This window comes from Helicoverpa armigera, chromosome 30 (genome assembly GCF_030705265.1).
Source record: "Helicoverpa armigera isolate CAAS_96S chromosome 30, ASM3070526v1, whole genome shotgun sequence".
Taxonomy (NCBI): domain Eukaryota; kingdom Metazoa; phylum Arthropoda; class Insecta; order Lepidoptera; family Noctuidae; genus Helicoverpa; species Helicoverpa armigera.
In genome coordinates this window covers 148073-174059 of record NC_087149.1, presented here as the reverse complement: position 1 = coordinate 174059, position 25987 = coordinate 148073, and the positions used below count along the sequence as shown (strand labels likewise).

Genomic DNA, 25987 nt, shown 5'->3' with positions numbered 1-25987 from the left:
GTTTCACGAGAAACGAGATAGACTTCTTCATGACCGACAAGAGACGGATATTCAGTGATGTCTCTGTGATCAACAGGGTAAAAACCGGAAGCGATCACCGAATCGTAAGAGCCTCACTGAATATCAATGTTAAACTTGAAAGGTCCAGTCTGATGAAGTCTACGCTCCGACCTACTCGGTCCCATATTCAAAACCCGGAAAGCTTTCAACTCGAGCTCTCTAATCGCTTTGCTTGCCTTGAGAACTTAGTGTCAGTGGACGAGATCAACGACGGACTAGTGGAAACTGTCCGCACGGTAGGATCTAAGTTTTTTAGACCCTGCCGTAAAAATAGACCTCAAAAACTAACCGAGCAAACCTTAAACCTCATGGCTGAACGACGCTTGCTACAGTTGCAGTCTTCCCATGATGCGAAGTCATATAGGCAGCTCAATAGACGAATATCCAAGTCCTTGCGACACGATCTGCGTCTCTTTAATACAAATCGTGTTAAAGAGACCATACAGCGAAACCAAGGCTCCAAAGTGTTCGCAAAGGACAAGTCTATTGGGCAAAGCCAGATGACTAAGCTGAAACGGGAGGATGGCAGCATAGCGTCGACCAAGGCAGAGGTTTTAGGCGAGATCGAGAGGTTCTATGGACAGTTATACACTTCGGTCGCAAAGTCCGTTGACAGCTTGGCAGGAGATCCAAGAGCCAAGCTGTCCCGACATTATACCGAAGATATCCCGGACATCAGTCTGTACGAGATTAGGATGGCCCTGAAGCAGCTTAAGAACAACAAGGCGCAGGGTGAGGACGGAATCACTTCAGAGTTTCTGAGAGCGGGTGGAACACCGGTACTTAAAGTCCTCCAGAAGCTCTTTAACTCCGTCCTGTCCGAGGGCAAAACGCCTGAAGCATGGAGCAGGGGTGTGGTGGTGTTGTTCTTCAAAAAAGGTGACAACAGCCTATTGAAGAACTACAGACCCATCACACTTCTAAGCCATGTTTATAAGCTGTTTTCAAGGGTTATCACGAACCGTCTCGAGCACAGGCTTGATGACTTCCAGCCTCCCGAACAAGCCGGTTTCCGAAGAGGCTTTTGTACCATAGACCACATCCATACGCTGCGGCAAGTTATACAGAAGACCGAGGAGTATAACTTGCCATTATGCTTAGCGTTTGTGGACTATGAGAAAGCCTTCGATTCGGTGGAAACATGGGCGGTACTTGAGTCACTCCAACGATGCCATATTGACTATCGGTACATCGAGGTGTTGAAGTGTTTGTATTATAACGCCACCATGTCGGTCCGAGTACAGGAGCATAGCACGAAGCCGATTCCATTGAGAAGAGGCGTAAGACAGGGGGACGTAATCTCCCCGAAACTGTTTACCGCCGCAATGGAAGACGCCTTCAAGCTCCTGGAATGGCAAGGACTTGGCATCAACATCAACGGCGAATACATCACTCACCTTCGGTTTGCCGACGACATCGTAGTCATGGCAAAGTCGATGGAGGAACTCAGTATGATGCTCGAGGGCCTCGACCGAGTTTCACAACGGTGGGCCTGAAAATGAACATGGACAAGACGAAAATTATGTCAAATGTCCATGTTCAGCCCACCCCAGTCTCTGTTGGAAGCTCGGTACTCGAAGTTGTTGACTCATATATCTACCTAGGACAAGTAGTCCAATTAGGTAGGTCCAACTTCGAGAAAGAGGTCAACCGCCGAATCCAACTCGGCTGGGCAGCGTTCGGGAAACTACGCAATGTCTTTTCGTCCGACATACCTCAGTGCCTCAAGACGAAAGTCTTTAACCAATGTGTGTTACCAGTGATGACTTACGGCACCGAAACGTGGTCTCTCACTATCGGCCTCATCTCAAAGCTCAAAGTCGCTCAACGAGCTATGGAGAGGGCTATGCTCGGTGTTTCTCTACGTGATCGAATCCGAAACGAGGAGATCCGTAGACGAACCAAAGTGACCGATATAGCCCACCGGATTAGCAAGTTGAAGTGGCAATGGGCAGGCCATATTGCTCGCAGAGCAGATGGCAGATGGGGCCGAAAAGTGCTGGAGTGGAGACCACGGACTAGCAAGCGCAGCGTAGGACGTCCACCAACGAGGTGGACAGACGACCTTATAAAGGTCGCCGGAAGACGCTGGATGCAGGTCGCTTCCAACAGGTATCTGTGGAGATCAAAGGGGGAGGCCTATGTTCAGCAGTGGACGTCCTATGGCTGAGATGATGATGATGATGATGATGATGTTAATGGAGCCCTGTTTATGTAGGAATGACTTCTGAAGTGGGTTAAATAGTTTGCAGTAGGTATATTGACTGCCTCGTTGGTCTGTGCTCGAGGTGTCGAGTTCGATTCCCGGGTCGGGCCGAAATCGCTTTGTGGGTTGTCTTAAACTGTCACAAAGCAGCCCGTAGTCTGGCAGTTGGTGATTGATTCACCCGTTCATCGGAGAGTCCCATCGGGTTATGAGAGGAAGGAATAGGGAGTGCACCTGTGTCTGCGCAAATGCTCGTGCACTATAATATGTCCTACGCAGCTGGCTGATCTACTTAACTGAGAACAGCCGCCGTGTCCGAAATCGGCCGTGGACGCCAATAAGTAGGTATATTGTGGATTTGTAGTTGTTTTCCTGCGGTTTTCCTGGTGTCTAGGGGAAACTAGTGTTCTGAAAAGAGTGTCTATGAAGTTTCTTGTCGGTTTCTTCTCTATAAGGCACTCCTTGGAACCGTGCGCCTAGCTGTTGACGTTTCGTAGGAACCTGAATATGTAATAGGTTTACGAAATAAAAACCTTTGATTTTGACTACTTCGCGTACCAGGATAAATAGCGGATAGCCTTCCTCAATTAATAGGTAATCGAACACTGAAATCATTTCTGAAATCGAACTAGTGGTTCCGGAGATCAGTACCGTCAAGCAAACTCTTCAGTTTTATAATATTAGTAAGACAAAATGTGAAGAAGAAATCGTAACTATCTCAAAATACTCAGTGAGTACCACGGGCACTGGGCCCAGAATATACTATTATTAAATTAATTAAACCTCGTCACACAATTATCTCACTGACCTTTACAATAAACAATAAATAATGTATCAATTAACTTACGTAACATTATAATGTCATAATCGTAAAATTAATTACAATCATTAAACGCTTTTAATTACCTCTTTGCAACTGCATTTAAACTTAATAGCTGACTTAAAGACGTCCGCTCGGTCAGAGCGACGAGCGATGAATGCTCAATTGTGTTCGGAATTCAAATTTTCTTATTACGAATTACCCGTTTATTTCGTAAATAGAACAGGGCGTGTTCTGTTTATGAGTTTTATGTGTTTTGCTGTGACGTGGGTATTTGAAGATTTTATTTATTGGTTGGTTGCATTGATTTTGTGTCAGGAGGTTATTATACCACATGTACATCTGGTGCATATAATTATTATTAGCCTTTTTGCTGTCCCATTGCAGGGTGTAAGATTGTTCTCATGCACAGAAGCTATGAGCGATAATCACCATGTCTGCACAAAGCAGATTGACGAGTTCAGGCAGAGGATTTGGCAATATGTTTACCTGCACCCTTTACCCAGTCATTGATGGTGTCCACATTTACCTAGAAAGCACTTACATATAGCGTAGGAAAGCTATATCGGTACTTACCTGGCCGGAAATCTATGAGAGGCAGGTGCTTTAACAATTGGGCTACCACGATCACGAATTATTTATACTTACCTTATAATGTTCTGCATCAAAACAGTTCTAATTTCCTTGATGAAAATAAACTGTCCCATATATGAAGGAAATGCCGGTAATTAATTGTATAGTAATGAAATGCTCATTTATAACTAAAATATATGATGTGCGTGCAAGCGTGGATCCTGCTGACTCCCGTGGTGAGTTGTAGGAATTTGTTGTTAAATGATTGCATATTTGGTATATGGTGGCCTGGGCTATCTAAAACTGCAAGAATTTTTCAACACGGGTCGGGTTCCTGAGATACAATGTCTTAAGCTTCATATTTCATCATTACATAGTATAAAACAAAGTTGCTTTTTCTGTCCCGTTGTACGCAAAATTCTTCAAAACTATGGAACCGATTTCATGCGTTTTTTTAAATAGATAGAGTGATTAAAGAGGAAGGTTTATATGTATACCTGCCGGGGTTACGGGATTGATCGCGCGAGTTACCGCGGAAGGCCCTGGTACATAAAAGGCCTACGACGGAACACGACGGTTTTTAGTCAGTAAGAGTCTGACACTCCCTCACCGCTGCTAAATATGTATGGAAACAAATAACATGCATTCAATAATTGGTAAACAGGTATCCCGTGCGAAGTGCGAGTTTATAATATAATATTAAATTCATTGCGAAAAACCGCTACACCACCATAAACCCACATGCGACTAATGACCCACACTGTACGGATGTTCATAACCCCCCCCCCCTGCAGCGGAGCTGAACATCCGTGATGTAATTGAACGCGTCCTGCCAGCGCTGTTCCTGTGTCTGTGTGTGTGTGTGTTGTGTTGCATAATGTGTGTCTGTCTGTTGGGTCTGATGACCTAGTGTGAATGTGGGTTGTGGTTTGATTGGTGAGGTGAAATATGTAGTTATTAAGAAGAAAGTTTTTGTCTCTCCGTTAGGGAAAATAAAAGCATGTAATTGTTAAGGGGCAATTTCACTGACAGTTGATAACGTAATCAGTTGGTTAAATGAAAACTATTGTTCACTATGAAGCTAGAGTGTTTGTGCCTAGTCCGAGTTCTGGTAATATAATCAATCTTTTAGGAACATCAATCCTTAATAAAAGAGCTATCTTTTTACTGACGATTCTATATTGTTGTGTGAAAATGGACCAAATTGTATTTTTGCAAAATTATAAAGAGCAAAGCATGAGGAAGGTTTGCGTAATTTGAATAGTAACATGTCATAAAACATTAGTTCAAACACTACTTGTAAGAATTAAAAACCCGGACATAAAGTATTAGTCACCTTATCAAAATTATGTCAACATAGTGCAGTCTTTACGAATTTATCTCGCGCGTCCTTGACGAACAATCAAGAAAAAACATCTGCAACGTAATAAATACATATGCAAATAACAACATATGTTAACACAAATAATATTAAGCAATAGCCAAAAATAACCCAATGAAATACATCATTTGCAATGCAAAATATATCTGTTTAGCAATTCGCGTCATGTAGAAATACGGAACTTTGAAAGAACTGTTAAGATGTAGAGTGGCTTGTGGCTCATGGCTCGTGGCTAATTAACAGCCACACAGATCCAACATATGATTACTTAACTTTCCTGGATGGGTGACCATCTATGACATAATGAGTTCTTCCATCTTAAATTCATCTTTCGCAGTCGTTACGGGTAGTCAGAAGCCAGTAAGTCTGACGCCAGTCTTACCAAGGGGTATTGGGTTGCCCGGGTAACTGGGTTGAGGAGATCAGATAGGCAGTCGCTCCTTGTGGCACACTGGTCATCTGCTGCTGCATCAACCCCGATTTTATTGAGAAAAGGCTTCTCACATGATGTTAAAAAATACTGGAAGCTCTTTCTTTAGAAGTCGGTTAACAAGATGTTTGTTTGTTTACCCCATAAAAGAGAATTACAGTATGAATAAAGAAAGTGTGATATAAATAAATTAGAATAGATTATCCGCCCTGCTGTGTGTACCCGCCTTATCTTATGAATATGTTAATAAATTGTCACTTGGCGAGGTCAGGTCGCACTCAGAGCGGGGAGCGGGGATCGCTCTGTAGTTTGTATTTTTTTTTATAAATAAAGGGGAAAGATACTTAGAGTGGGGAGCAGGTAATGGAAATCGCTATGTAGTTTGTTTTGTTTATTTATTGGGGTTTGTAAAGAGGAAAGAGAGTGTTGGATAGTGAGTTAACGATGTGTAGAAGGTATCATATGAATAAAACGGTGGACGCAAGGAGAGAGAGCTCACTATCGAAGAAAATTTTGTCTGAGAGATGATTTTTATAAGAAGGAGAATGCGGAAAACAAATTACGCTTACCACAAAAAAGTTGAGAGTTCTAATACTGAATGCTGCATCAAAGTAGCCCTTCTAGCTTATCATAGGTTTTTAAGATATTTACCTGTAAAAATGTTAGCGTATCTTCTAAATACTTAACTATATAAATGGTTAGTTAAATCAAAGCACTCATGTGTAATTAATATGCAATTGGTACTTGATCTATATTCCGTGGCGCCGACCTCTATTGCATTGCGTCGAGATAAGATAAAGGGCTGTTAAGATAAACATTCAAGGTCACATACCACGCTGTGAGAAGTAGCTTCGAGTACAAACTGGGTTGAAAGCTTTTTGGTATTTTACCTATAGAAAGCAAATTATTTAAGTTGATGGTAAAATTGTAAAATGTACAGAAAATGCACAATTTTGCGCAATAAAACTCATTTTCTTTCTCTTTTCTTCTTCTTTCTAGAATCCGTGAAATAACTCTGCCTTTCTGAAGTCAGTCTCGCGCATGCCCATGCATGTAGAGCGTTTTTTTATACATTTTGAGTAGCTTGAATTTAACTATCTTGGCTATCTTTTTAGTTTATATCTAAGTATCTAAATAAAGATATTACATTATATATATAAAAAAAAAAAAAAAAACAGTTGTTAACTCCATATGGGTAAATCAGAAGAGGGTGTCAGGTATTTACTGACTAAAATCTGCTCTTGTAACTGGCGAATTCAGCCTTCTTGTTACGTTAAGGGCCGACTGTTCAATCGTCAGTTAACATCTATCAAATAAAGCGTTTTGACATATTTTCTATACAAAAGCTGTCATAGCGTCAAAAATATTCTTCAGATAAAAGTTATCTGGCCATTGAAAATCGGCCCTAATTCAGACAAATAACAGTCAGTTATTTCACCATAGTCTATCATCCACTCCACACAAATCCTACACAAACAGCTTACCTACAATCATTAAACCAATTAACACCTGTATGTATACCACTGAACCACTTCAACTTCCGCGCTTCGCTAACAGTGGGACCACGCCCCACGCTCTGTTAAACCTGACATTGACACGAATTGTCTCTATGACATCACTCGCGACATGACATAATGTCCACTGGTATATGTTCTAACTTTAGATGAAACTTGATGTGTATTAGTAGTTTTAAAGATGAATGTCTTCTCCCAAAGCCTGGAGAGATGTCGGTGGTGCTTGTGATCTCTCTCCGGTGGTGTCGCGTTGTCGTCGCATCGCGCTATGAGAGTGAAGGTATAGAGAGTGCACCTGTGTCCCATGCTGCTGTCTGATTGAAAATTTCTCTGGACGCTAATATTATGGAACCTTACCAAAGGTTGTTGGGATTGTTGGAAACAGTATCCCCAACATTACGGGGCAACAGGAGGGCAGTCCCTCTTGTTCCTAAACGCCGAGAAGAATCCTAAGGTTTGGCACCGATTTACCAGCACTTATCTTCACTGTTCATTATGGTAGCAGTAACATTGAAGCTAGTGTAATTGTTACCAGAATGGACCAGCTTTCTTCCTATATATGGCTTAATACAGGTCTAGTTGAAAACCAGCGCCAGACACTTTTTTTCTGACATAATGCAAAATTGGACCAATGTATTTGGTACACTCATTTTTTTGTACTTTTTTCTTCCATTTGTGTTTGTCTTGAGTTGTGCCAATCAATGTCCTTTCTTTTTTAAAGAATATTAGTTTGAATGAAAGCTTTCGTTATTATACTGACTATACACTAACCTCGCCGATCAACCGGACGGCGCGTGCGCATAAAAAGTTGATAGAACAACATCGGCATTGATACAAATTCACACTAACACGCTGACGTCATCCGTTGCATTGTAGCGAATTGTACTTACATGGTTGATGGCTGATAGTGTAACGTGTTGCATAGATGTTAGTGATTTTATAAATACATATAGTGCTTTGTCCAAACGACTCTAAATGGAAGGAAGATAGAAGCCGCTGAGTTGTGTTTAGATCATCATCACCCCTTGTAACCGACTTCCCATAAGAGGTTCTCAATTTGTCGGAATATTTTTTATTGTCCCACTACAGGGCACAGGCCTCTTCTCCTAGACCGATTCTATTCTATTCTCATATAGAGAGAAGCATCGTGATGATGGTCCTAATGTAATCAATCAAATTCTCTGGACGAACAAACTATATATTATGTCTACAAAGGAAAATAGACTCATTTATTTTTGTCCGGGAGACAAATGTAGCGAACCATGTGATAAAGTTATTTGACTTAAAAAGAACTCCAAATATCTTCGGTCCTAAAAAATCGCGACCATCTCTTCGTCGCAATGTGCAAAAGTCTCCCACTTACTTCATATTCGCACAGGGCCAGCCCGTCCAGCTGATTACAGCCGACATTGACATTAATTGACACCGTGACGTCATAATGTCGTGTCACGGCCCGGGACTTGTGTCTCCAAGTGGACATGATAGTCTAATCACGGAGTTAGGAAAGATGAACGGAGGCAGGTAGGGCCTACAGACAGACATGTGTTGCTGGGGAGTTTGTGGCGCCACTTCTTCTTTCCAGCAATAACACATAGGAAGTGGTGAAGGATGGGCGTTTTCCTGCCTTTCAAAAAGTGCTGTCTTGCAGCCAAGTTAGATTTTTTATTTTGGCAGGCGATCTCTTCTAGCTCAAATTCGCACGTTGGGCATGACCAAAACGATCAGTTATGGCATCGTTCAGACCAAACGTATTGTCGGCCGCTGACTGTGAGCGCGCGTTACGCAGTTTATTGCTTTTCCATATATATTGAAATTGTCGTTCACACCGAACCGACTATACGCTGTTACGTCGTCTGTTGTAGCGGACTCTCAGTGGCCGATTATTTTACTACGCGACTATGCACGGCGGACGCGGATTGGCTACGCGGACGCAGTTGCCGAATAGCGCCGCTCCGCCGCGTACGCACCGCCGCGCCTCGGTACAGCACGTCGATAATATAATTAGTGTCCCTTTTATATAAACTTAAACGTATTAAAGATAGTAACTCATCGAATGTTTTACTGTCATACGAAAATATTTCTTGATAAAGTCTATATTCGAAATATAAAGTATGAAATTGACCAAGAAAACATCTCTTCAAATTTAAGGGATGTACCCACAATCTCTTCTTTTTATTATTTTCGTCTTCCTCTAGAGCTTTGGCAACTATCTGAATGCGCATCATTTAATTGAAATATCAGTAAAACGTCTGATTTGAAAAAAATAAATTACGCTAGTTTTATCGTTTATAAAATACTACGAGCAACTTCAAATACTGAGCCCTTTTATGTGTAGAATAGTCAGCCGCTCAGCGTACGCATCTAGTGTGAACCTACAAGAGCCTATTCTTTTGTTCACACATGTAGCGCATCGTACGCTATAGCCTATTGTCGGCTTGGTGAGTACGCGTACTGCAGATTGAGTCGACGTTCACACTGGGGCAGACAGTGAGTATACTTACAGTCAGCGGCGGACAATACGTTTGGTGTGAACAATCCCTTAGAGTGAACTATTGAGGCGTTCGGAATCTTTGAGTCACCTCGTCAACTATTTTTGGTATTACAAAAAATGGTTGGGTCCAAAGAAGGCGTATAAGGGCGAAGACAGTAACGTTTTCACGCGCATTTTGGCGCACTATTTTCTTTGGCGATTTTCGGTTATGGCACCTCCGCTGTTTTGTTCTCCGTGGTTTAAATCCACCTACGGGAAAATCTCTGATGAGGTCATGAATGGTTAAGGAAAGTTTAAGACCACGAAGTTAATGAATATGACTGTCTTTATTATGCCAAGGGGTATCGGGTTGCCTGAGTAACTGGGTTGAGGAGGTCAGATGCGTGTGCCACATTGGTATTCGGCTGCATTCAGGTAGACTGGCTTATGACATAAAAAGAGCTGTTACCCCAACTGTCTTATCTATGGAGATGTAAATGGGCCCAGCATAATACTTATACATATAAGAAATTATGAATGATTACAAAAACAGACTGTAGTGACGGTGTGGTAGTTTACTTGCCAAAAATCCTACTTCCTACTAATATTATAAATGTGAAAGTTTGTGAGAATGTATGGATGTATGTTTGTTATTATTTCACGCAAAAACGGCTGGATCGATTTGGTTGAAATTTGGTACGTAGATACCTATCTGTGTGTTGCCTGGTGCCTAATCCAGGGTATTACCTAATACCCTGGATTAACACACAGGCTACTTTTTATCAACACACCACGCGGGCGAAACAGCGAGCTTAAGCTAGTACGAAATAAAATTTATTTCGACCAGTACCGTCTCCAGCTACCTATCCGGAAACCAAGTTTAATTATATCCAATTCAGTAATTTTGCCGTATATAGACAAACTTACAAACCAACATTAATAATATAAGCAAGTATTGAACTTTAGAGTCGTGATAGGTCTTCTCAACCATATGATTTATTCTTAATATTCGTGACGTGTTGAAATTCGCATACATCTGAATCATTCGTAACTAGCGTCAAGGTTTGTTTTGGATTTGTTAAGGAAACTGCTAGCTGTGGTTACGTAGATTTAGTTGGTTAGCTAAGTACCTGATAATGTAGATATTATTAATGTGCTAGATTCTGGGGTTTTGTTTCACTAGCAGACTAGAGAGCTAGGGGGGACTTTTTCTTGCACATGGAAAGAATGTACATAGCTTGTATGTTGTTGTATAAGCTGTATTGTTTCTTGTTGAATAATAATAATTTAATTGTTAAAGACAGTTGTGTTGCTAGAAAGTTTGTTCTTCACCGCTTCTTTCCAGCCATAATATACAGGGTGTGTCGTTCACAATCACATTAAATCCTATCACATATACTTTATGATATTCTATGGCAAATTGTAAAAGAAATTAACTAATCCATCCAGTGGCTTAGCCACAGGAGTTATTTTTCGTTTTCATAATTTACAAATCATATGTGTAAAGCAGAGATAAAGTTAGGAGTATCGAATGTTTTGATTAGTTGTCAGCTGTCAGTTTTCCAGGGAAAAGTTAAGTTGGTTGTAATGAGTGACGTTTGTATGGTGTTCTAATTTTCGCACATTTTTATTCTATTTACTTTGTTTGAAAATTTTTTTTTATTATTTTTACGTATTTTTCTTTTTTGTTTGTTTTAATCGACATATATTAACTAGTATATTAACGCATTTCATTTAATGTGATTGTGAACGACACACCCGATATAATAGGATTGCCGTCCCATCGGGCTATGAGAGTGAAGAAATAGGGAGTGCACCTGTGTCTGCTCAAATGCTCATGCACTATAATATGTCCTGCGCAGCTGGCTGATCTCCTTAAATGAGAAACAGGAACAACAACTATTGACTTTCATCAAAATTAATCTAGTAGTTTTTGTCTGAAAGAGGAGACAAAAATCCACACACGATACTAACACAACTATCAAGACACATTAGCACTCTATTCTACCATTCCTCGGTTTCTCGTGTCAGCTCATCGCGAGTCATATAGACACGGTTATACAACCGATGCACAGAGGAGTATTTGACATAAAAAGTCGATCAAAATTATTTTATGTTAATTATCGATTGGATATAAAATGAAAAGCAGTTTAAAGTGATAATTTTATATTTAAAACACTACACACATGTACAATTTTACATAAAAAGTTTTTACACAAAAAATTTCTATTCAGTTTCACTTTTACTAGAATCATCGTCCTCCTCATTGTCAGACTCTGTACACGAGGCGTGCGATGTCTCCAGGAGCAAGAGTCCTAATGCCTCAGTGGTAAATGGCTTACTTTTTTTCCGTTGCCTTCGCCTGGTACTGCTCAAAAAAGGATCCGAAGTTAACAAAAGTCTGTTTAACACATCTTTGTTACAGTCTTCGCGCGAAAACTTTCTGGAAAAATTCTGTCTGTATATGCGGAAGTGTTTGTTTCTGGCCTCAGCCGCCTCTTCTGACAACTGACCAATAGGCAGAATAGCGTGATCAATTACCGTGGCCCCATGTCTTAAAATTTTGTGCATTGTAGGCGACATGGGGTGCCACCCATACAAATCTACATAAAGCTTTGCAGTTTGTTCAGCAAAGTTTTCAAATTTCTGCGTATTAATTTTCAACCCACTTGACAGGGTCTCTAATATGACACTGCATTTTTTTATTAAATGAATGTCAACCCCTGTAATACGAGAAGAAATTTCGGGATTTGAGAAAAATCTTCTTGATGTGTTCCCGTCATTAGTGTTCCCAAACCCTGCCTTCGGAATATCCACTAGCAGCCCCATTTCCTCTCTAAAAGCTTCTTGAATTATTTTTTTTCTATCTGCCACTATATTTTTATGTTCTTGAGTTCTTGCCTGCCATTTTCTTATAGGTATTTTGTAAGATAAATGAAGAAGTGATTCAAAAAATCGAATTCTGGCATGTAGTGTCGACAACCCAAATTTAAGAGTATCGGGATTCTCTATATTTTTTTTAATCAGGTTGTTGAAGTCCTTTGATGTTTGCCCACATATATAGCACCTCATGGTAGATGACGTATTTGTTGCAGCATTGCAAACCTTTGCATCAATCATAGTAAAGGCTAATGTGTGCTTTATTATTAATATAACACCATTTGTTCTCGTTATTTCACTTTTTTTCAGGTTTTTTATTTGATTCTCTATGTAGGAGATTTCTTCATTTGTGATGTCCTTTGTTTCATGAACAAAACGGATTCTTATGGGTCGGCAGTATCTTGGAGAAGAAGGCACTGGGTTTTGCCAAATAATCTTATTTTGGTCTCCAATATTGCAAATCAGTCGTAAGGGCACAAATGAACTCTGAAATATAGATGAATCACTGTCTGTACTGTTACCAAATTTTTGCTTAAATTGTTGTTGTTGGGAACCATCACAACCCCACTTTGATAATAGCTCTAAAGAGCTTATTTCTGCTTCATTTAAACTTTCGAGTACTTCATCTAAGTACATACATAACCGTGCAGATGTATGATCTAAAAGATCCTGCAAGTTTATTTCAGCACATGTTTCTGTAACTCTAATCGACTCTTCACGCGGATAACAGTCTTTCTTTGCCTTTTTGACAAGTGAATAACAAGGATAAATGTTTTTGTTCGCAGCGTGAATAACTTCGTATTGATTTCTTGTCAAATCCGCTTCCACGAAAATTGCTAATGCTTGTGATGGTGTATGCTTTTTTACCTCGTTTTGAGTTGAATTATAACGTGTTCTGTACTTTTTGGCTCTTGTTGGCGTTAAAGTCATATCTTTCATAACTTTAGCCGCGTCACCATGTCCTGCAGCACGTTGACTCATTTGGGCTGCATAGGTTAACTGTTCACAGGGTATTTGTTCCCTCAAATCTTTTGTTTTGCGCCTCTTTGCTTGATCGCTCAATTCCTTGAATTCTTTTGTTGGTCTGCCGGCCTTTTTTGTTGTCCACGCAGGCAGTGTGATAAAAGTATTAAGCCATTGTTCATTTTTTGTCAAGAAGCGTTCTTCCTTGTTATTAGCAGCTGCCCATTTTTGTTTATATTGGTACTTAAATGATTTTAAGGCAGTTCTCAATGATCCTTGTTTGTTTTCAGGGCATTTCGTGATTATTTTAAGATGATTTTCTAAAAACTCAAACTTTTGGTCTATTTTTCTGTCCGAACATTGTTTTATGACTTCATAGAGTGATTTTCTAGTCATTTCCATCGAAGTCATTGGTGATTCTGTGATAGAGAATTAAAAATAAAAATTTGTTTTATAAAAGCTAATTTCGACTAATTACGTAAAAAAATGAAATAAAAAAATGGCGTGTATATGCGGGACATTTTCCTTTAAAAACCTTATCTAGGATAATGAAACTATAAGTTACATCCAGAATCATAAGTTAACTAGGCTTAACTCATAAACAAAAACACCTTTGATTATGAAGTTTACAAAAAAAAAAATGATTTTTTTATGGTGTGCATTTAAGGAATAATATGTCACTTAAATTAAATGTAATATCAAAATTAACATGCTTCTATAAAGTAACTACATACCATCTTCCAAAATATCCATAATGACTATCACACAATTTCACCAAACATAGACTAAATGCAATTTAAAAATCACTTTTTAACTGTAGCGCCGAGAACAAAGACATACGATTCACGCAACGACTGGGTTCCGACTGCTGTTATGGTTTATGGAGAGGCGGTGTGTGGCCAAGCTGGCCCTTTAGTGACGTAATAGCTATTGGGCTTTCACGATACAATAGTTGCAAAGCAATATAATAAAATTTAAGTTTTCGACTTTTGATCGGTTTTTTAGATCAAATACTCGTCTGTGCGATGCTCTAATATTATGAGACCTGCATACCTGGGTGATGTTTACTTTGCATTGCCACTCATGTATTATTTAACGCATTCTTTTGTATGTATGATAACTGTATATAGCACTGTTATCTGTACTTAAGGATTCATTAATCAACTAACAAGCCTTACCGTCAGTTGCACAAAGCCCCATTAAAGTTAAACCTTCATAAAGTTGACAAAGAAAGAGTCAGCAATAGATTTAAATTAAAAATTAGAGAAGCTTTAACTTTAATGGGGCTTTGTGCAATTGACGGTTTGTGTCAGAGATTTCTTAAAATCCACCTTTAGGCTGGTATTGGGTAGCAGTCGGGAACGCTGGCTGTATAATCATCGGCAAGGATATAGAGCCCTGACCTTCACCTGCGCAGAAGTGATTTATTGGTTTAATGCCTTAAGTGTACAGTGCGCAAAGCGATCCCCACTCTTCCGCCGAGAGCTCATTATCCGTACCGATAACTATACGTTGTCTCTCCCCACGTTCGGGAATGTAATACCACCAACTTGCAGACTCCAGACTGCTTTGATTAAGTTTCTAAAAAAGAGACCCAGTGTGACTATGTCCCTTATTTACATTTCAAAAGATAAATATTTTGCATAAAAAAAGGAGAACATCACAAAAATTTCACAATCCACTCAACCACAGAAAAGCAATTTGGTGTACAAACCCAAAAAATGAAAGCTGAAACCACAGCCTAATCTACAATCTGGGTCAAACGACTACAGTCTACATTTGGACGACTTAGTATTAAAACAAAGGCTTTTAATGATTGTTTTGTATTTTCTCAGGCTGTTACATGAAGCGTGAGAAGAAATAAACTAGGGTAAAACAAAAGGAGTATGAATTGATATAAATAAGTTTAATGATATAGTCGAAAGGTACAAATGAGAGACAAAACTCTATGTTGACGAAACTTGCCACGTGAACCGTGACAAACAAGTTTTAAAGGGTTCGTTCAACGTTCACACATCGTTAGTTCAACGATTAGTTTTCGTTGTAAAACTGTATACAATTATACAATATTAATTACAACGTACTGTTCTAATCACCGAAAAAAAGGTGAGGCATTCATGCCATGTAAAAAAAATGTGTATCATCATCTCCCGAGCCTTTTTCCCAACTATGTTGGGGTCACCTTCCAGTCTTACCGGATGCAACTGAGAACCAGAGCTTTGCAAAAAAATGTGTATATGGGATGTTATTTATCGGAGTTCAAAAGAGGTACGAAAGGTAGTAAATAAAGCATATTTGTTTAGCATCAGCCTTTTAATCGTCCCTCTTCTGGGCACAGGCGTCCTCTCACACAGTGAATGAGAATTTTAGGCATCGCCTCAGGGTCCAAACACAGTGCCATTCATAAGCCCTGAAAAGTGGGACACCTCGTCAGAACTGGGACATCTGGACACGTTACATGATGTAATACAGACCCGTGAGACCGTGGGTAAGTGACTGCATTAAGTGGTCGTGATTATAATTATATAAGTTGTTGGTAAGAGCGGTTTTATCCGCAAACGGAATGAGTTTCTTCTCGCGTTTGGGTAAAAGTCCTAAGTCTTATCTTCTGCCTGTTGTGTCCTGTACTTATTTACTTCATATTAGAAACTGATTTTCTGAGAAATTGGATTGGTTGAAATAACGTTTTATCTTCCACAAGCCTCCACTGTGGAGATCTAAGGGGGAGGCCTATGTTCAGCAGTAGACGTTCTATGGATGAGATGATGATGATGATGATGATGATGAAGCCTCCACTAGCGGTTTCACTTTCGTCCCTTGGGAACTATCACATGTTCCCCGTAGTCTTATAGCCTCCTTCGACGAACGGGATATCCAACAATAAGATAATTTTTGAAGTCGGTTCTTATTGCGCTTTCAAGTAAACAAATAGATTATAGCTTTAGTACAGATTGGTATTACAACTTTACCTACTTAATCATCCATGGCATGGAATACGAATGGTTTGTTTAATCTACTAATAGTATTGACTCGTACTAAGATGGCGTCGCGCGTACCTTTGTGTTTATCCACGTGTCCTTAATGGCATTTCGTTGCATATACCATTGCATATGATGCCTTGAACCTGCTAGAGACCTGTTGGTGCAGACTTACTGATGGAAAGGCACGTTCAATTGTTGGGTCCCGGCTGTCATTTGAACTTCTTTGGCAGTCGTTACTGTTAGTCAGATGCTAGAAGGGGGTATCGGGTTGCCCGGGTAACTGGGTTGAGGAGGTCAGATAGGCAGTCGCTCCTTGTGGCACACTGGTACTCAGCTGCATCCGAATAGACTGGAAGCCGAACCCAACATAGTTGGGAAAAGGCTCGGCAGATGTTGATAACCTACGTGTAGTACTAATCGCATAGCTTGATTTGAAGACGTAAATATTTGCCTTCATACAGCTATGCTTTGTGTAAACTATGATGGAATAAGCAAAGACCTACCTTTGCAATGTCACGTCGAAATATAAACAGTTATCTATATTGGTAATTTCGTCATTCATAATAATGGCGCCTAGACTGATTACTGGCCACGGCGACTACTCTCTCCAAGATAGTCAGTTGTGCAGGACATATTATAGTGCACAAGCATTTGCTTGGACACAGGAGCATTCATTATTCCTTCACTCTCATGGCGCGATGCGACGACAAGCCGACACCACCGGAGAGAGAGCACAAGCACCATCGACATTCACATGCTCTTTCGGAGAGCTAGGGTGTATCTATCACCAATATCCAGATCCCGGTTTCTTTATGAAAGCTACTTAAACCGACAAAATGATTTCAGCCCCACTTGGGAATTGATTCCGTGCACTATATATTAATTTACTATCTATGCATCTTTCCTAAACATGAGTAAACACACATGTCTAAAGCTGTAAACCTACATATCCCAAATAGTACAGAAAGGGCAATTTGATCTTTATCTCCCTATATTTACGATTGAAAATGGTTTGCTTTGTGTCAGGTGGTACCTATTTATCGTACGGGCTTATGCGCGTGCGATTCGCTCTTTTCATTTTATGGGCCCTTTCAGGAAGATGCTAGTGTTATACATATTTATTTTATAGGTATATTACGGGTCATTGTCCTGTAATAGTTTTATTGAGATGGCTAAAGATTCTGATATCATAAATATCAACTTTTGGTATTTTGGCACATTCCTCAATGAATATCTGAGACATCAAGATTGGGGCAGGATTTTTCGAAAGAGTGACTGCGGTCTTGTACCACGGATCCCTCCAGAGGGAACAAGGGTGGTATCCGCATGAACAATGTAGTAGATATTGATGAAGATGAGTCTTGTAGCTTTCAGTCACGAATACACATAGATACTCTAAATAAGCACTAAAATATCTAGACACACGGCAGTGTGTCCGCCAAGTTCGAGCAAAAAAGGCGACACACCGGCCGTGGGTTATATTACACGAACCATTTCGGGCCAAATTCGACCCCCCTGTAACTCAAAATCTATTTTATTTACGCATATCAAATTTCTAGTATCTGTTGAGACCCCCTCACTTATCTAAAATACAAAATTTCATTAATATACCTATTGTAGGTCTTGAGATATTGACGTCAGAAAATCGCTATTTTTACTATACACTTATTCACTGATTCACTTATTCACTTATTCACTGACTCACTCATCAAAAACCTAGACCACTTCCAATGGTCGTATTGACTTGAAATTTGGCATGGAGGTAGGTCTTTATGTCAAGGTAAAGGGAAAAATCTGAAAATGGCCAAGTGTGAGTCGGTTTCAAAATAATGAAGGTGTTTTATACCCGGTGTAAATTTATACCCCTAAGGAACTAAAACGAACTAAATTTATCTATATTTATATAATATATCTTCGAATGGTACAAAGGTTTGTATTTAGTCAAAGTAAAGTAAAAATCTGAAAACGGCCAAGTGTGAATCACTTTCGAAAATAACGAATGTGTAACTTTGATCCACGAACATAATATATGATAACATGTCATGTCAGTCAGTTGGTAAATCTAGTCATAGTTAATCTAGTTCATTTCTTTGTAAGAAACATAGTGCATATTAAAAAATCTAAAAGATAGTATAAATGAGTCATTTCTTTAACTAACTTCATCAAAAGAAAAAAATAAAATAAACAACCTTACAAAAATAAATGAAATCCCACCCAAAACAAAAATGTGAAAGACTGCCAAGTTCGATAATATGGGAATGCTTCGCCTATAAAAGAAGTGAGATCTGAATAAGTACCAAGTTCCATACACATACCTCAGTTAAAAATAGTTACTTTTTAATGATGATTACTTGGCAAGTTTTAATAGAAAATTAAATACTTGATTCATTGCGTTTAGTAGGTTTATAACAAGGTGTATGAAAACTTGCCAAGTAACATCATTAAAAAGTAACTATTTTTAACTGAGGTATGTGTATGGAACTTGGTACTTATTCAGATCTCACTTCTTTTATAGGCGAAGCATTCCCATATTATCGAACTTGGCAGTCTTTCACATTTTTGTTTTGGGTTTATAAACCACAGTTTCCGCTACGTCTGTTCATCTGTTTACGATGAACTAATACTTTACCTACTTAACTCATTCTAAAGTATCATGTTCTGGAGAAAAAAAATAGATATTCTATAAGTTCTGCTTTCCCCAAAATAAGGTTGGCAGTATTTCGATCGTTTTAGAACGAAATTAACATAATATTTCGCGTGACAGCGCCCGCCCAGTTTGAGGCGCGATGCGGAAGTTACCTTTATTGTGTAATATCAGGCTTCTATGGGCTGGTTGTATGGGGTAGTTTGTTTGTTTGTAAGTTTTATGGGAGATTATGTGGGTAAAATTGCCTATTACTGGTACTGCTGTGTCTTAGGGAATACATGTGTAAATGACTGTAGCTAGAATCTATTTAAAATTTTATCTGTAACGTGATTATAACGGTTAAAATCTCCCTGAAGAAACTCTACCCATTACAATTACAAAAACTAAAGCTTCATGAGATTCTTTGTTAACTTCAACGCCCTTCTCAGGAATACTGACCGATTAAAACAATATTTCAGTGTTAGACAGCTCATTTAACGAGAAAGGCTATGTTACGCTGCTTTACTATTAGTTACTAGGGTAGGCAAGTAAAATCGCAAGTTGTCATAATATGAAAGATAGAATTCCTTAAATTCAGCATTACTTAACCCTACTATTAACACTAAAAGGATAAAGACATCTTAACCAAAATAAAAAATCCAAGCTGACCTTTCTCCCAACCGAAAATAGTCGAATTTCCTTCCACGTCCCCACAAAAGTACCTCTATATCCAGATACCCTCGCCGCTGCGTAAATAACTGACCTATATCCTACCCCCGGAATTGGGGTACTGCGAGACAAAGCCTTTTGTGTGCCGTACTAGTACTACCCCGCCTTTTGTGATAAGAGAGGATGTTTTGGTACTGAAGAATTAGAGGTAATACTGAATAATTATGGGCTATATTCTGTGGCTGTTATAACAGTAAATACTAAAAACTAGAATAAGTATTTTAAGGACTTCCATACAGTAAACGTAATTTTTGACCGCTATTTTTTGTTGTTTTGTATTTTATCTCTAGGTAGAAGATTTATAATGTTACGGAAACTTTCGTGCTCTAATCCAATTCGTAATTAACCGTTTTTAGAAATTGGTAACAACGACAACTATGACACAACGACTACTAACTTTGCAAAACTATGGTCTTCTAGTCTTATCGGATGCACCTGAGTACCTGTGATTTTACATTCTGCCACTGTCTACCTACAATCCAAAGTTACTGTATCTTATCCAATATGCAAACTAATTAAATACCCCACAATCTAATTCCTTTTTAGTAGCAAACTACCCTCATTCCACCCCCAGTACATTGAACGCTAGTCGCAATAAACCGGCCCCACGCGGGCGCCAGCAGTGCCGACGAATCAATACGACTCGCACGCGTTCGTTCTACGTCAACTCGGAAGTTAGTTGCTTTGTTCTTTTATGTTTTTGGTATTTTTGTTATCTATACTAATGTTAGGAATGTGAAGAATCCGTTTGTATGAATGGGATAACCTAGGAGGTGTTGGTTCTATTTGAAAAAATATTTCATTGTTTGATAGCCCATTTATCAAGGCTACATTTGTCCGGGTGCACAAAGTATTTCAAGAACCGATTTTTATTATTACTGGGCCCAATCTACAGACTCCTTGGAACCGTGTAACTACCTTGATTTTCCACAAGAACCTGTATAAGGTGTTTATAAAATAAAAAGACTTAGACACAGCCAAATGTATTTCTTGATTAATTCCCACTAAAAAGATGCAAACAATGGATGGACACATGAAATAACATTTTAGACTTCCTGACATCACGATAAACTGGGAATTCATTCTTGTTGACTTTGCTTTGTTTAATCAAAGACGATTTGCTGTATAAGCAACTAGAGATAGGATACACTTTGTAAATAGAGGGGTAGGTAAAAACAATAGTAATAAATAAGGGTGACATAATGGACGTTCTTATCTTAATCTATGATTGCTTTGTGACAATCTTTTGGACGCTTTAACAAAAGATAAGTAAACCTACCTAGTACACTTTATTTTATCTGTAACTAGGCAGGAATTAGACTGGTTAAAAGTGACTTACTCACTAAGCTATTTTTATTCTTTACCAAAAATTATATTTATTTATTTAACTATGTATATACACAGGAAACATATGACATAGGAAGTAATTATACAAAATAGTTCAAAGGTACTGCTTATTTAAAAAAAAAATCCCATGCCTACATATTTATTTATTCATTTAAGTGTTTGCCAACAGTTTCTGTGTAGATAAGGCTTAGATTATAATAGATTTCGTTTTATTAACTACATTTACTAGACCGCCTATTCTTAGACACAAATTAATCTCCACTAGACAGATTTATGTATTACAACGGTATCTAATCTGTAGTCGTGTACACTCAAGTCAGTCCCACGTCGGGCGCCAATAGTCCGGCACTAGGTAATCAATATGGCGCGCTATGCGTACAGTCGCTGCCGTAGTGCGAATGCCGCAACTTCGCGACAGATTACTTCAATGTTAACTTAAAAAGGGGACAAAGAGGAGACAAACTAAAGTTGCTCTTGGCAGAGAGATTTACCAGGTTTCTAACAGCTTTTTATTTGAAGGTGAAGCAATGAATGGTTAGCGCGTATGGTCTTTGCACATAGCGAGTTCCTCTGTTCTTTAAGGTAGGTAGGTTAAGTCGTTATTTGGGCCGTCATGTGACAGACAATCTGACCAGTCTTGACAAGGTGTAGGTATCGTGTGACAACTGTGTAGGTCAGATAGTCCGTCACTGCATGTAACCTACTGGTACTTAGCAGCAGTTGATCAAAGTAATTTTTTTATGTTTCATATAAGCCTTACGAAACGTCCATGCGTATCTTGGTGCGGCAAAAATACAGTAAAATATAAGGATGTAATTACGTATTTAGTTTAATAAAGTTAATGAAACAGACCCCTCGGCGTCTTTTCATCCGTATTCGTTAATTTTCAACAAAAAGTCTATTAATGATAAAGTTGGAACTTTGGGGAGCAATTTATTAATAGTTCCGGTCTTTGATTAATGGTATACAAATGACTGGTCGTGAACACCCCATTGTTTGACACGACCTAGACGGTCGTAGGTTTTTTGGTTTATAAAAACTGTCTTTTAGTTGACTTTGGATACATGATGGAATAATTGTTACAAGTAAAATAAATATACGAAGATAATATTGAATTCTCTGTCAGTGTGCTTACGACTTGAAGCTAGAACATTTTCGCAGCATCTTAGGCAGCGTTCAAACTAAACTGACTGTCAGCACTACATTATAACGTAGCGTTGGTTAGATGGACCGACAAAGTGAATATGTACGGAAATACAATAATCGGCTCGTAATATTCGCTCACATTCGGCCGCTGAAAGTCAGTTTGGATTGAAAACAGTCTTAGTATTTCTTCATCAAATTCAACACAAAGAACAACCATCTTCAGCTTTATATCCATATAAAATATAACAAATTGACAATCACCCGGGCGCGCCACCGTACACCGACCTCTTCGACCTTCGTACGAGGGTAGTTCGTGACGTCATATTGAGGGGTGCGTTTCTCAGAAAGTGTTTTATTAGTTTTCTTTAGTGGTCGGTGTAGATGGTAATTTTGTCAGGAATTTTAGGGGTGTTTGAACTTTAAATTGGTAGAAAGTAGTCGACTGTGTTTTAGTCACATGCTGACAGAATTTCTCTCCATTTTAGCCTGTATCTGCAAAAAATATTATGTTGAAGTGTTATACACACTCTCACATATTTTATTTACACAGAACAACGAAAGAATGCTTCTGTTTACATAATAAAATAATAATCTGGTCTTGGTGTTTTGGTGAATTTCCACGAGGAGCCACACTGCAACTGATAGCTAAAGCCAGTCAGTCATATTTTCCTTCACCATGCTACAACTACAGAATTCTATTACCATTATATTCTTGCTCCACACTGTAAGCCATAAAGGAGACTCCCGTGGCAACACAATGCCATGTAGCTGTATGGTGGGTGAGCCCATCGATTGATTCGCGCCCACGGTGACGTCACCGCTGTACTGACAGGTCTCATGTAGAATGGGCATGGATTTTATGTGTAAAGAGTAAATGTGCAAGGTAAAATTAATGAGATTAATAGTTTTTAGAGTCTAGACAGTGACTGGCTGTTTTATAAAATACCTACTTTTACGTTTATTAGTGCTTTCACGATAGTCAAAATGCACAAAACAGACAAATGACACTACTTCGTTAAATGGCTGACTACAGAGCGGCAAAAAAGAGTGAGGAAGAGAGAATACATGTATGAAAATAACCCCAGGAGGTATAATTAACTAAAATCTTGTTACAAAATATGTATTTGAAACGATTGTTTTAAAAATAAATACCTATAACAGTGACAACTTCTATTAATTTCATTTTGTATTCAGGCCAACGCTAATCGAAAAAGCATTCTGCGCGATTAATATCACTGACAATCCAAAATCAAATGAACCTACTACTCCCATTTATCTAACACCCAAAAACCCATGAACCACAAGCTTGAAATACCACATCTACACCGTAGCAGAGTTCATAACCCCATACCATACGTTAATTAGTGTAATCAACGTAATATTTGGCTTGAAGCCACCGTGACTCACGCGTGAATAGACCATTCATTGGCGCTGTTGGCTCCACTCACTAGCAGGGGTACGCGAATTTGTGCCACAGTCTATCCACTGTATTGTACAGGATTAGCAGAGTTATCTGTAGCACCGGTAACAGACAAGCTATGTGGAAACCGGCTGTCATGGTATGGGCATGTGATGCGGAGGAATGAAAGTCATGTTGTGAGGAAGGTGATGAGCATGAACGTGGACGGATGTAGTGAAAGAGGACGACCAAAGAAACGATGGATGGATTGTGTGAAAGTCGATGTGGATAGAAAGAATGTTACACGTGAGATGACGGCAGATAGAAGAGTATGGAAGGAAAAAACATGTTGCGCCGACCACAAATAAAATTGGGATAAGGGCAGGAGGATGGACGGATGGATGGATTTCAAAGACTAGACTATTTCAAATGCCTTCATGCATTTTTGTGAAATTCCGTCAAAATCAGTATGGAAGTTGGTGATTGATACACCCCCCGTGCATAGGAGAGCACGTTAGTGTCGGTCCTGCTTATGGTTCTAAATTCTAAGACACTATTAAAAATTAAATTATAAATTTAAAAAAACCCCCGACCCAAAAAAAGTACGCAATAATTATGACAAAAGGTTAAAAACGCTAAACCCTTTAAAAAGCAAAAAATAACTTTTAACACTACGTAAACTAAATTTTGTCGTGTCGGGGGACCGCTCTAATTCATTACTTTAGATACGTGTTTTTTTTGTAAACAAATTTTGTAATTAGGTAGGTATCATTTGATTTATGTAAGTAATTATGAAGGTAAAAAGCGGTCCCCCGACACGTCAAAATTTAGTTTACGTAGTGTTAAAAGTTATTTTTTGCTTTTTAAAGGGTTTAGCGTTTTTAACCTTTTGTCATAATTATTGCGTACTTTTTTTGGGTCGGGGGTTTTTTTAAATTTATAATTTAATTTTATTTCATGCTTTTTAAAGGAGCTCCTTAATTTTTCCTTCTTTCATTTAATTTATTTTATCTTAAGATGGGGTCGCTATATGCGATCTCGGCCAAAGGAAGCTGTTTAACAATCCTCATGACAAACTGGCTCTGGGAGAATTGCACAGATTGAGAAACAATAAAGATTAACCTTTGGACATCTTAGATTTTCAGCAAAAATATAAATCGGTTTATCCGTTTCATTCCGGCATTCCAGGGTTTCATCCGCCACATCCCATTTCCAGCATCAGGTTCTCGTCAATCAGAAACATGAAGAGAACTCGTCAAGACAAATTCAACGAGCCCAAACTCGATGGGTTTACTAAAAGGCAGTTCAGGGTTAGGTCTCCTACCTTCGTGCCCTAACAGCAGACCAGCTCAGTGGTTCCAAAAGACATTAGTGTTTCAAATTTCAGATCCCACATATACTTGCAAGTAAACTGAGCGTGTAACATTCCTATCACATCTAGCAAACGAGCTGATGACCTTGAAGACCTGAACCGATTTCCACCAAACATAGCTAAGAACACTCCCTACTGACATACCTTTTAAACAAAAAAAACCGCATTACAATCGGATCATCCGTTTGGGAGCTACGATGCCACATACACACACACACACACACACACACACACACACACACACACACACACACACACACAGACACGTCAAACTTATAACACCCCGTCGTTTTTGCGTCGGGGGTTAAAAAAGAAAGCTATTAACTAAGTAAAATACTACCTTATACCTTCTATCTTGCTGTGCCTATCAAGGTCCATAATTGTGACAATCATTTTATATTCTCCACCATATTCCATAGTGGATTCCATAGTGTACATTCACTATGGAATCCAATAAACGATATGATATGATATGTATCGCTCCGGTGGTGTCGGCTTGTCGTCGCAACGCGTTATGAGAGTGAAGGAATAGTGAGTGCACCGCAGTACAAGCTAATGTGCACAAACTATAATATGTCCTGTATCTGGCCGATCCTTAGTGAGGATTCGTCATTATTATTTTTTTCAAAAACATCTTGCAACAATTCGTTATGCAAAAATGATGCAAGCAGTCGCAACGTAAGTTCCTGAGTTGTTATTTCTTAAGCAAATGTACTTTACTCCTACACTTACAAGTAAGGGCCTGTGACTCACGGGCCGTTGACCCCGGCGTAGGCGCACGCCGGCCAGCCTTATATCAGTGTACAAGTTAAGCAGAAGTACTAACACTCCTTTTGCTGCTTAAATCGGACAGTAAAATGAAGGTTCTTTTTATTCGTATCTTCTGATTCAAACTGCCCTTTGCTTGGTTTAAATGTCTCTGTACCAAGTGCACTATCGAAATCTAACCATCCGGTATAACCACTTTTTGTAGGCCGTTATAAATATTATATCTATTTGTTGACCTCATATAAGTAATCTCTGGCAAGCAAAATAACAGAGAATATTGGAAACAGCCGTTTAACAATGATAGAATATGTGTAATTCAAAT

At 39.0% G+C, this 25987-nt stretch overlaps 1 protein-coding gene and 1 long non-coding RNA gene across 10 annotated transcripts in view; one reads left to right on the top strand and one right to left on the bottom strand.

Moving 5' to 3' along the window:
- The window catches only part of Hts (hu li tai shao), an 89665-nt gene that overhangs the window by 25603 nt on the left and 38075 nt on the right, over positions 1-25987 (top strand). The window lies entirely within an intron of this gene.
- On the bottom strand, positions 13236-14329 carry LOC135119178 (uncharacterized). Its single transcript, XR_010278034.1, has 2 exons — positions 14032-14329; positions 13236-13716 (listed from the first exon to the last, which is right to left on the bottom strand). It is a non-coding gene; the product is annotated as an uncharacterized LOC135119178 (long non-coding RNA).